Consider the following 13,475-nt stretch of genomic DNA (forward strand, 5'->3'; position numbering starts at 1 on the left):
AATTCCTTGTTTGATTAATAAAAATCCTCAAGCAAACCCTCACTCACTCCCAGTTTTCCAAAGTGCTGGGTCAGTCAGAGAGATTCCTCTCTCACTTGACCTAGTCGAGTGCATTTTGAGTAAAACAGGAGTCAGTCTCCTTTTTATTTCACCTTTACGAAAACAAACCAAGCGCAATCCGCTCGGGTAATGCTAGACCCAGCCTGCAGTCCTTTCTCAAGCAGAGCTCCCGGGAAGTCTTGGGAGTTGTGCCAGAGTGAGAACTTTGGGTTGTTAGCTGAGGGTTAAAACCTGTTTTTAAACATTAGCTTCCTTTCCCCTGCGTTGTACACAACAGTGCAGTTTTACCTTTTTCCTGAGCTCAGGTCTGTGTGGACTCTGCGGTTAAACACCTGGGGATAGAAGATTTCAGCTATTTGTTTTTTCAGGCAGTAGATTAATGGACTCCGTAATCCATCTGCTGTTTTTTATTTACTCACGTATAATTTGGATCAGACCTGTCTGTGGATCAGTGCAAAAGTGAGATTGAAGCCCAGTATGTGGACCTTTGTTTTTGTCTTTCTAATTTCAAGATGATTAGAGAGACAAGGTGGGTGAGATTATATCTTTTATTGGACCAACTTCTCTTGGTGAGAGAGACAAGCTTTCGAGCCACACAGAGCTCTTCTTTAGGTAAGAATGATGGTTCTCAACACTAGTAAGAAGAAGAATTCTGTGTGGCTTGAAAGCTGGTCTCTCTCGCCATCAGAAGTTGGTCCAATAAAAGATCTTACTTCACTCACCTTGTCTCTCTAATATCCTGGGACCAACACGGCTACAACACTCGATAAATCAAGGTGATCGAGTTTCACTGTTTGAATTATTTCACCCTCTCTTAACTTAGTATATGCTTATCTGGAGCTTTGCGGGGCCAGCTTGCTTATTAATGTGTATACTTGGGTGAATTTGAGTCATTTGTACACTTCTATCCTTCTCTTCCTCTGAGGCATTACGATATAAAATAGCCCTAAAGCAGGTCTATTCCTGTTCTTGGTTTTTCAGTTCACTGTGATCAGAATTCCCAAACATCTGAATTAGATCATAAAATGGAACTGCCCTTTTTCAGCCTTTTGGATTCCCACAGATGGGGAAACTTAAACATTCCGTGTGCTGCCTTTCTTCCCAAGCTACAGTCATTAATTAAATCTTAATAATGTCTACGTTATGAAAACTATCATGAGGAGATCTGCGGTGATTATGTTCAATGCATGCGAGATGCATAGATTAAGCCAAATGCTGGTCTCATGTAAATGGATACAACTCCATTGACTTCAATTGAGTTGCAGCAGTTTAGATTAGAGCAGAATTTGGCCCAATGATTCCATATTCTGGTGGACATCAAAATCGATTGCCTTAGTATAATGAGATCTCAATTTCACACTTGGCACATGCCCTTTTGGAGAACTGAATCTTTATAATAATTTTCTTCAGACATCAGTATTTGTTTACGTTCATTTTTATAAATGGAGAAACTGAGGCAGAGGTTAAGTGATTTTTTTCATGGTCCAACCATATATTATTGAAAGAGCTGTGGAATTAGAATCTGCGGCCGTGAACTTGCCGGTATGCAAGTGCATTGTGAGCCATCTGCTAGGAGTCCCTTTTCCCTTGCGAAGTGGCACTCGCCCTGGGAAAAGTCCCTGATCGTAGCATGCTGTTTAATGGGTTGAAACTGACAGTGGCTTCCTAAAGTTGAAGGTGTTTTGGAAAGTAGGAGCCTGTTTGCTGGAAGCACTAGTGCAAGACTGGATGTGTGCTGCCGGGGTGGGAGAGGTGTGTGTGCGTGCGTCCGTGCTGGCGTCTTGGTTTGAAAGTGGCTGCATGGCTGCAGCCTGGCTTCTCAGCTTGTTGACTTGCTTTTTCTGGCAAGGGAAACGTGTTTGAACCACTTGCATGGCCAGCGGTGTGTGGGGAGAACGCTGAAGTATGTTAATAGAGGTAACGGTCCTTTCTGTAAAAACCTGAGTGCAATGTGCCCACTAGCATGACCTTAAAACAGGTTATATCCCACTCGTCCTGTCCTTCGCCTACTGCTACCCCTTCCTGTGCCCCTGTTGCCCTCTATCTCCTATTGCCCTCACCTCCAACTGCTCCCCCATCTTCCCTTCCTTCTCCCTTCACTGTCGCTCCACTTGGAATGCTTACCTAGAGCTTTACATCTTTCCAAGGCGCACGCAGCAGGGGAGTTGTGGCAAAGCAGCGTCTCTGAGTGAAACCTTGGCATAAGGGTGAGCTATGCATACAGAGAGAGAGACACCGACTCGGGTGGCTATTAAAATGTTGACAAGTTTGCTGTCTGCTCCACTGATGTAACCGTTGCCTTCCCAGTGCGCCCTACCCCTTAACACAGGAAGGAGTCCGGTTAGGTTAATGATAATCAAATGGCCTTTGTACAGACTTCAGTGGTGGCTGCTGGCTATGCAATATGTGGGAGAGGTAGAGCGTTCTTGGAGGAAGGCTGTGGATCTCCTTATGGCCTGAAATTGATGAGAGTCAGAATCTTGTTATGAAAGTCATGTTGGCAGAGCCATCGCAGAGATCTCCCCACATAACACACACAGCTCCCCCACATAATGCAAAGCTATGGAATGACCCAGCATCAGAAAGGTGTGGAGTTTGGGTTCTTTGAAGACTAGAATTAGAGGCGATGCTTGGGTATAGGACTGGGATGTGGAAGTGCTCTGGCAATGGGTTCATTAGAAAGCTTATCGCCTCTTTCCTGTCTCTGTTTCTCTTTTCTCCATCACAGTTCACAGATCAGAATGCATGCTAGGAGAGCCCTTGCTTTCTACACCCGGACAAGTGAAACTGTCACCACCCAAGGCCAGAACAATTACAGATGCTAGCAACAAGCCCTGAAGCTGATTGTCCTCTTCTCTGTCCCTGTCCTAAAGAGACAGATCGTGAGAATCTTGTAGGCTTTCCTGCCTGTGTCTTGGGTGTGTGTGTCCCCTTCCTCCATTTCACTACTCAGCATGAAGGCGGGTGGTCTGTAGGATTGAGGCTGGCATCTGCATTTTGGCTTCCAGGGTTGTGCATGAACCAGCTACTGATCACTCGTATGTGAAGTTTCTGCTGCATTCATTGCATCTGAAATTAGTTGCTGGACTTGGTCGTCTGTCTAAATACAAATGACTGGAATTTGGACCTGGTGGACATCTCTGAAAATTAAAGCCACTTCCCATCTTATCTCAAATTCATATTCAAGCCAATTCTAAAACAGAAGGACATTATTTTCCACCCAGGGATTATGTGGGGAGCTATCCCTTCTCACCCAGAGGCCAATGTGCATTTTGCGTTTTGTGTCTCACAGTTTAAAAAGTCCCCCAGACAATCGGGGTCTGCCCCTCACCTGAGTTATATTTTTGAAAGATCCTCCTGATCTCTGAATTGTGTAGACTTGAACTAAATAAGTGTTTTCAGGCATTCTGTGTCTTTTAGCTGGTGTGGTTAGTGACTGGCTCTGCTCCATTGCTCAGCTCCTGCTGTGTGAATCCACAGGGTCTTGACAGATCTGCTTGCCTCTAGGGTGTGTGTAGGGGGTTTATGTAGGAGTGAGTCCTAGGATGGTGATTGCCCAGGACAACTCAGTGTGAGTTGGCTCCGTCTGCCTGCAGGGTGATGCAACTGCTGCATGGGCTGGAATATAGGAATTTGAGGGGGAACCTGCCAGTTTTCAATATCGCTGCATATTTTTCAAAAAGAAAATGTGTTCATCAAAGGGCTGGGGAGAGCCAGCTAAAGAATTCATAGCTGCTTATAATGCGCAAATTAGGCACAAATTGATGGTCTAAAGTGGTCTTTGTATTCAGATTTTGACACAGAAGTGTCTGATCAGGAATTTCCTCTGAGCGTGAGATTAGACTTGTGAGTGATCTAGTTATTTTAAAAGCCAGTTAACTTTTAAAGTAGAGAACGTTGTCTGTCAGAGCAAAAAAGAAAAGGAGTACTTATGGCACCTTAGAGACTAACAGATTTATTTGAGCATAAGCTTTCGTGAGCTACAGCTCACTTGAAACCTGTCTGTCAGAGGTTATTCCAGTGTGGGAGGCTTGTATGCTTTCTGGAAGGCTACACTGGGGACACCAAGTCAGCACACTCAGTATTTAACAAATAAATAATTCATGGTCCCTTAGCTTTTGAATGACTTCTGCTCCATTGTGTTTCCATTATAGTCTGTTGCCGGTCACCTGATCACTTTCGTTCACGCATTGAAAATACAGGAAGTTTTGCACAGTTATTGCCTGTTTGGGGTGGAAATTTGAGCTTGCATTGATCAGTCTGTCACACTACAGCCTCACGACCTCAATCTAAATTGAATTCTAAATGGCAGTGGGTTTTGTAATGGGAGCAACCATTGGTAGTGCTTGGCAGAGTCTTGCATGTTCATTTTTTTTTCTTACGAAGCACCATGACGCTTGCTGGGGTGCCATTAAAAAGTAATAAATATGGATGTTTAATACAATACAATAATGCATATATATGGGTGGATCTAATGTATGTGCATATACAAAGACGCACTCATTTTTGTGTAGAATTTAACAGCAGGGAAAATGAGCTACAGAAGAGAATTTGCACCAAGTCACACAGGAAGTCTGTGGTAAATTTGGGAACAGGGTCCGGGTCTTCTGATTCTCATTCCTTCAGCACAAGCACATTTCCTTCTTTTCATTTTTGACCCTACTAGCCTGTCTACGATCAAAAATGAAACTGGGTTTTCAGGATCCTGAGAGATTTGATGCATTGAAAATCCAGCCAATGGGCTTCTGCTTAGAACAAGAGCGAAAGCGCTGCTGTGGTTCAGAGCTGTGACACTTACTGAATTTCACTTGCTTTATTCTTTATCAGCTTCCCACTTATCACCCAGTACCATACCCCTCATACACACGAGTCAGTAACGTTGTGTGCAGATTGACCTTACCACCATCAGAGCTGCATTATCATATACTCAATGCTCATTACGTGCAGTGGAAGAACAGAAGGCATTTCTAACATGTCGGGGTGGAGAATCTTTCTTTGAAAATTTCCCCATTTTTCTGGCTAGCTCTGTATGTTGTCACAAGGGCAATCACTCTGGTTCTGGGCTGTCAGAGTCCAGACTGTCCAATTCCTCCATGGCAAATACAAGAAGAACAGCATCCAGCACTGATCAGAAGGATGGCTGGCTAGACAACCCAGCTCTGAAGATAGTAGTATTTTATCAGTGCAGTACAGTACCTTGCTTGTAGAGCATACAACCATGTGCCTTAGAACTGCAGGGAGTCACTTCTGCGCGCTTAGAAGCCAATTGACTGTACTATGTGCCGTGGGTTTGGTGAATTACCTATTAAACCAAAACTACTTATCGAGGGAAATCCTTGTTTGACCTTGAAACACCACATCCTATTAATATGTATCAGCTGCATTAACGTTTTAAATCCCCTTGCAGTGTCGTACAGGCCATTTAAATGGCGCCATTAGCATAACAAGTTGCTGTTGAGTGGAATTCTTATGAATCCGGTATTCCGAAGAGCTTCCTCGTCTCTGTATTGAGCCTTTCTTGGAATATTGATAGCCCAATTAAGAGGGTTCTGGGAAGGAAGCCTAATTGCCATTGCCTTTGTGGGAATCAGCATGTCCTCATCCAGTGTTCTTTGCTTATTTATTTTTAAAAATTTTTAGCCTTTCGAGGGATGGGGGCTCCACCAGGGTTGAAAGGTTCCTGGCACTAGCTGGGCAGTGGGTATTCCCTCTTTCATAGATTTCTCAAAAGATGAGAAGGAAGCTAGGTGATTACAACGCCATTCACTGCAGGCTTCCAGTAGTCTGGTTACGAGGAATAGCGCATGTGCCCATCTAAAAAGCATATATTCCCTTTCCCCAGATGCTACCTCTCATATAGACAAGGGCTGCAATCTAATGATTTTGCCAACAGTTTCTTTGAGTGCCTTGTAGATGCCAGTCATGACAGCTCCTGCCCCAAAAATCTTACAGTCTAAAATAACGCTGACAGAGTGAAGATAAAATGCATTGGGAAAGGGAGGTGCTAACTTGGGATTTGTTTTCTTTTGATTTCCTTTCCCTCCAGTAAGGCATTGCGGGAGCGCAGGGAGTGTTTGGTCTGACATGAGTGTGGGCCTTGTGGATGAAGACATTTTTTTGTTTAGGAGTGATTTGAAAGAGGGCAGGATTGGCTTCTCTGGGACTGGGAGCTCACTCCATGCATGGGGCACAGTATGAAGAGGAGAAGGAAAGGAACCAGGGAGGTGAGGCTGGGGCATCAGTGGTGGGATGGGGCCAGCAAGGGGCATGTGATAAATGAGCTGTGACGTAGACCCATGTGTGAGGTCTGGTGTAGGGCTTTGAAGATGAGGCTACATTTGAACTTGATAGGGTGGGAGCCCCTGGGTGGATTGGAGTGAGAGTCTGATTAGGTGGGGCAGATTGGAGAGGAGTGATGCATATCGGGGAGGCTCAAAGCCTGTTTTTGTTCCAGTTACAGGCAGGGCTGGTAGCATTGTAAGACCCTGTTTTCTATTATTTATAAGTTTGCTACGCTTTCCCTATGTGGGCTGAAATTTTCCAGGTAGTTCAACTTCTGCATCTGCCTGTAACTCATTCAGTTGCACGCTGACCTCTGACCACCTCCCCATGTTTCTGGTCCCCGCAGCAGTAGGTGTTTGCTGCTTTCTGCTCTAATTTAGTAACAATCTGGTTTACTGAGGGCAAGGAGGATGGGTGTTAGTGTGCAATTTAGTTGCACGAGCTGTGTGTCGCTTCAGCTGAGAACGACCTTCAGGTTGACCTTGAAGCAAAAGTACTTGGAATAGCTCAACACAACAGAACAAATTACTCTAGATGGTTCTGCTACATTTCTGACTGTTTTAAGAGCTCCTTGTATTGATTACCTTCCTAGTGCATTTTCCACAGCTGTGTTTTTTGCACCCTTTACCGCATGCCGTGTCTGGTGCTCTGATCATTAAAACTAGTAAACATTATACTAGTACATCATGCCAGGAAATCCTAGAAGCAGGGAGCAAGGGTGATGCAGTCATAGCCAGCAAAATAGGTAGACCTAACTGTGTGATGAATAATGTAACGGGTGGACACGGTGTTGCCATACACCAAATTTGCCCCACGTAGCCCTCCCATTTTCCCTCTGGAGATGAAGCTTGTCAATTGAAGCTGCTTGATTTCAGATGTGGAAGTGCATTCTGGGATCTGTAGTCTTGGTTGCACTTCCATAGAAAAGATGAGGGGCGCTATTAGCTGCTCCATTTTTTATATATTTTAGGCATATCTCGTTGCTGTCAAAAACAACAAGGAGTCCGATGGCACCTTAAAGACTAACAGATTTATTTGAGCATAAGCTTTCGTGGGTAAAAATCCCATTTCTTCAGATGCATGGAGTGAAAATTACAGATGCAGACGTAAATATACTGACATATGAAGAGAAGGGGGTTACCTCACAAGGGAGAACCTCACAAGTGTTGACAGGGCCAATTCGATCAGGGTGGATGTAGTCCACTCCTAACAATAGATGAGGATGTGTCAATTCCAGTAGAGGCAAAGCTGCTTCTGTAATGAGCCAGCCACTCCTAGTCCCTATTCAAGCCCAAATTAATGGTGTTAAATTTGCAAATTAATTTTAGTTCTGCTGTTTCTCTTTGAAGTCTTTTCTGAAGTTTTTTTGTTCAAGTATAGCTACTTTCAAATCTATTATAGAATGTTCAGGAAGATTGAAGTGTTCTCCCACTGTCTTTTGTATGTTACCATTCCTGATTTGTATCCATTTATTCTTTTACGTAGGGACTGTCCGGTTTGGCCAGTGTACATGGCAGAGGGGCATTGCTGGCACACGATGACATATATCACATTGATAGATATGCAGGTGAACGAGCCTCTGATGGTGTGGCTGATGTGGTTGGGTCCTCTGATGGTGTCGCTAGAGTAGATAAGGGGACAGAGTAGGCAACGAAGTTTGCTACAGGGATTGGTTCCTGGGTTAGTGTTTCTGTAGTGTGGTGTGTAGTTGCTGGTGAGTATTTGCTTCAGATTGGGGGTACTGTCTGTAAGCAAGGACTGGCCTGTCTCCCAAGGTCTGGAAGAATGAGGGATCGTTTTCCAAGATAGGTGATGGTTGATGATGTGCTGGAGAGGTTTTAGCTGGGGACTGTACGTGATGGCCAGTGGTGTTCTGTTGTTTTCCTTGTGGGGCCTGTCCTGTAGTAGGTGATTTCTGGGTACCCCTCTTGCTCTGTGAATCCGTTTCCTCACTTCCCCAGGTGGGTATTATAGTTTTAAGAATGCTTGATAAAGATCTTGTAGGTGTTTGCTCCAATCTCTCAGACAGAGACAAATTCGGTTGTATCTTAGGGCTTGGCTATAGACCAGTGGTCTCCAAAGTGGGGTGCGCAAGACCATCCTTGGGGGTGCGCAGCAGGAGGAGTGCCGCCGAAGGAGCGCCACCGGTACGGCAGCAGCAGCGCTCCTGGACCTCTGATTCTTCCCTGCTCCGCCTTGGGTGGCAGCTTGGCTCTTCCCCGCTCCGCCTTGGGCGGCATACCAGCAGCAGCTCTTCCCCCCTCCACCCCCCCTTCCCTAGAGCTGGCCCTGGGGGTGCGCGATCCAAAAAGTTTGGAGACCCCTGTTGTAGACAGAGGATTGTCTGATGTGTTCTGGATGGAAGCTGGAGGCATGCAGGTAAGTATAGCAGTCAGTAGGTTTCTGGTATAGGGTGGTGTTTATGTGACCATCACTTATTTGCACTGTAGTGTCCAGGAAGGGGATCTCTTGTGTGGACTGGTCCAGGCTGAGGTTGATGGAGGGGTGGAAATTGTTGAAATCATGGTGGAATTCCTCAAGGGCCTCCTTCCCGTGCGTCCATATGATGATGTCATCAATGTAGCACAAGTAGAGGAGGGGCGCTAGAGGACGAGAGCTGAGGAAGTATTGTTCTAAGTCAGCAATAAATATGTTGGCATACTGTGGGGCCTTGCGGATACCCACAGCAGTGCCACTGACTTGAAGGTATAAGTTGTCCCCAAATCTGAAATGGTTGTAGGTGAGGACAAAGTCACAAAGCCATGGCCAGGTGTGCCATGGCCTCATCAGGGATACTATTCCTGACAGCTTGTAGTCCATCCTCATGTGGCATATTGGTGTAAAGAGCTTCTACATCCAGGGTGGCCAGGATGGTGTTTTCAGGAAGATTACCAATGCATTTTAGTTTCCTCAGAAAGGTGGTGGTGTCTCGAAGATAGCTAGGAGTGCTGGTAGCGTAGGGTCTGAGGAGAGAGTCCAAATAGCCAGATAATCCTGCTGTCAGGGTGCCGATGCCTGAGATGATGGGACATCCAGGTTTATGGATCTTGGGTAGCAGATAGAATACCCCTGGTCGGGGTTCTGGGGGTGTGTCCGTGTAGATTTGTTCCCGTGCTATAGCAGGGAGTTTCTTGAGCAGATGGTATAGTTTCTTTTGGTACTTCTCAGTGGGGTCAGAGGGTAATGGCCTGTAGAATGTGGTGGTGGAGAGTTGCCTGGCAGCCTCCTGTTGCTGTCATGACCTTCAGTAGAGCAAAGTCGATTTCTCTGATGTAAGGCCATAACTTCCCAGAGTTGCCTGATCATTGGGTATTATAGTGATTACTTGGCTTGGTCAAGGAGTTGGATGAGAGAAAATTGCATATCTGAAGAGAGGGAGGGGAAACGTGAGAGAAGGAGAAATTGCTCCAGCTGTGTAAAGGGTGGCAGCAACTTTAAAAATAAAGCCTCTTTTTGCTGTCCCGGGGTTGGGTAACAGACATCGTGGAGGCCTGTCTCTTTCGTTAGCTGAAGGTTTCACATCAGTTGTAACTTCTTACAAATTCACAGCCTGGGAACTGGCTCATTGACATATTTACTGAATTTACACAGGATCCGCTGGTGACCTGTGGATTCCTCTCTAAGAAATTGCAGCTTCAGAATGAGATGAATAGGTGAAAGGAGGAAGCAAACAGTAATTCAGAGAACTTGCACTTCAGGAGGAGATGATAAATGAAGTGGAAGCATCTCCTTAGTGGGGAGTTTGCATGTCAAACCCACTGGCCGTTGACCCGCAGAACCTCTCTTTGTGAGTGTTAGAGTCATGTGGTATGCGGGAGGGTGGGGGGTGGTAGCATCAGTTGCGGGAGTCAAAAATAGTAGCTTTTCCCCTACAGGATGTTAAAATAGCCGCACAATGAGACTAGACTATATCGTTTTTGTCTCTGCAATAAGTAAATTGGAATTATGAGGAAACTCGTATAATTACCTGCCCTGTTTGGGAGGCTTTGTTGTGCTGGTAATAAGGCCTAGGAGTGCTCGCTCGCTGCTTAAAAATACCTGCAGCTGATTGTGTAGTTAGTTGAGAGCTCAGCATGGTATTTTTGTTGCCACCCGGACTGTATTTTGAGTCAGAGCAGCCTATGCCCTTCAAATGACCCTCTTGGAAATCAGTAAAAAGAAAAGGAGTACTTGTGGCACCTTAGAGACTAACAAATTTATTTGAGCATAAGCCTTCGTGAGCTACAGCTCACTTCATCGGATGCATTCAGTGGAAGTGAGCTGTAGCTCACGAAAGCTTATGCTCTAATAAATTTGTTAGTCTCTAAGGTGCCACAAGTCCTCCTTTTCTTTTTGCGAATACAGACTAACACGGCTGCTACTCTGAAACTTGGAAATCAGTGTAATTGATCAAGACCAATCGTGTTAAAATCCTCTTTTCAAAATTGATTTGGCTCTCTGTTTGCTACTGTCTAGCATTTGATGCATCCTGGCAAAAGAGGGTTTTAACAAGTCAGCCCACAATTCCAGCATTTCAGAGTAGCAGCCGTGTTAGTCTGTATTCGCAAAAAGAAAAGGACGACTTGTGGCATCTTAGAGACTAACAAATTTATTTGAGCATAAGCTTTCGTGAGCTACAGCTCACTTCATCGGATGCATTTGGATACAATGCAATTCCAGCATTGTAGCGAGCATGAGGCGTTTGACCAGTTTGCCTGTTGGCCCATCATTGTATGTGTATCCTAGAATTCAGCTGGCATTCCATAATTTCAGCTAGTATGCTTTATTCTGTCTTATTTATTCTGAAACCAAACACAAAGAGCCCCTGCCCCCCAAGCGATAAAACGGTGACTCTACATGTTCACTAACACCTGTGCCCCACGTTACGCTTCAGCAGTGGGTGCAAAGGCATGCTCAAAACCTGGTATAAGCTCAAGGCCATTTACAGGGAGAGGAATTTACCATGGAAAACTTAGTGTAGTTCAAAGAGAAGGATTAATGAATAAATGAAATGTTGGCTTCTGTAGTAATTTCCTGAAGGACGTGTGTTCATTTTCTCGCTCAGTAAGAAGTAACTTCACAAATCCTCTTGGGAAGAGAGATTAAAGTAAATTGCAGTTTCCTAAAACTTTTTGCCAGCTTTCAGATGCTAAAAAGTGGGAGATATTCGGTTTTAACAGTCCAAGCTGTGTAAAAAGAAAAGGAGTACTTGTGGCACCTTAGAGACTAATAAATTTATTTGAGCATAAGCTTTCGTGAGCTACAGCTCACTTCATCGGATGCATCCGTAAAATAAATTTGTTAGTCTCTAACGTGCCACAAGTACTTCTTTTCTTTTTGCGAATACAGACTAACACGGCTGCTACTTTGCAAGCTGTGTAGTGTTCCATCAGAATGATACAGGTCACTTCAGGTACAAGGTACATGTCGAGTGCTACATAGTCGTCTTAATTCTCTGCTTTATAGAAGGGAAAGCATCAATGCAGCCACTTATTAGCCTTATGCCACTTGCTCCATTTGATGGATGGCAAAGATTTAAACTCCACGCCCTACTAATTTGCATTCTATGTGAATTGGCGGCACTGTGGATGGCTAGGAGTAGGTTAGCTCAAAAGAAAGAGAGCTAGAAATATTCACCATAAACACAGTACAAAGCAGATCCAAGGTTGGATATTTTTTTCCATGTTTGCATGGAAGGACCTCGGTTCATATGAATTGTGCATAAGAGGTCGCAAAGAGGGTATTGGCTGAATTCAGAGAATCTCTGACTCCCGAAAAAGGAGGAGGGCATTTACTGCTATTAAATCTGAAATTCATTCAGTTCCTTTTAAAGTTCTGTGGTCAGAGGTCTCTGATAAGATACAGCTATGCCTATTTGTTCAGAAAATGCAATCTTCCAGGCATACAGCATTTCAGTATCTCTTTTGTAGCTGAATAGTATTTATTGTGTAATATTATTTATATCAGTCCTTTTCCCCTCCCCACCCAGAAACCCAAGATTCTGCTTTTGTTTAGATTGCACCAGCTTATTTGATATCAAATGTTGTTTTTAAGCCGTTGGTTAAATATCACATCATTGGTCTAAACTCAAGGTCAGAGCTATGAAATCAGTGTGCCACTGAGAATTTTAAGTGCTGCAAAGATCATTTATAGTTTCAAGTCATAATTTCCACCGGTTCTTTGTTTTGACGTGGTTATGTGAAGCCAGCCGTAGGTTACAGAGCAGGTAAATCTTTGACTGTACTAGGTGTTAGGCTGTTGAAATAGGTTTTAAAAGATCAGGATCCTGATTCACAGATGATCGAAAGAAGAAAAAAATGGAGGGGGGGATCAAACTGACAGTGAATTTTTCCAAAATCCTTTCACTGAATCAGAAACCCTCCAAAAAGTCATTTTGAAGTCAAATCATGTTAAACCTTTTTAATTTGGGGGAATTTTTAAGGATATTTCAAAACAAAAAATCATTTTGATTTGGGGGAAGCCCATTTCATTTAGAAAAGGTCAAAAAGGATACCATTAGATTTTTTTTTTTCCCAGATATTTTGGGGGCATTTGTCAACCAAAACAATGTGGCAAAATTGACACATTTGGGAAATGTTTTGGGGTCACCAAATCTGCCGCCTCCTCTCCTCCACCCCCCCCTCCATAAAAAAGCATTGGCTACAAACGTGGCCCAGTTCTGCGTAAAGTGCACAGTGCGGTGCATGATGATGCCATGTGCCCTGTTTGTGGGTCTCAAACCAAGCTTTGGGACCATTTAGGATTCGTGCCTTTTGTGCTGCGAGACATGAATGTTGGATCAAGGCAGTGTGAAGTGTGCACCACTCCGTTGCGGTATCACAGACCAATTCTACACAATGCTGACGGATGGGAGATCTTGTTGTTGCGCTGTGGCCTGCCACTAACAACAAATCGCACGCACTGGAATGGACTTTTTTTCCTGTGCAATGTTAGCTGGGTTTGAGCCAGTCTATAATATCCAGTACAGGGTCCCTGCCTCATTCCTCTCTCTGTCTGAAAACGGCTTGTTGCATTTCCATAGGAATTTCCTGGAAATGTATTTTCTTAAGTAAACTCAAACAGTGGGTGAGTGGAGAGATGGTTGGGTTCCAGGCACCCCGCAGAGAGCATCTTATCAAAGAAAAGAAGGCATG

General features: G+C 44.4%; 1 protein-coding gene across 10 annotated transcripts in view; it reads left to right on the plus strand.

The window, feature by feature from the left end:
- SLC39A11 (solute carrier family 39 member 11) overlaps positions 1-13,475 on the plus strand; it is a 430,131-nt gene that overhangs the window by 182,104 nt on the left and 234,552 nt on the right. The gene's annotated exons all lie outside the window — the stretch shown is intronic.

Source organism: Dermochelys coriacea, chromosome 14 (genome assembly GCF_009764565.3).
Source record: "Dermochelys coriacea isolate rDerCor1 chromosome 14, rDerCor1.pri.v4, whole genome shotgun sequence".
Classification (NCBI taxonomy): domain Eukaryota; kingdom Metazoa; phylum Chordata; order Testudines; family Dermochelyidae; genus Dermochelys; species Dermochelys coriacea.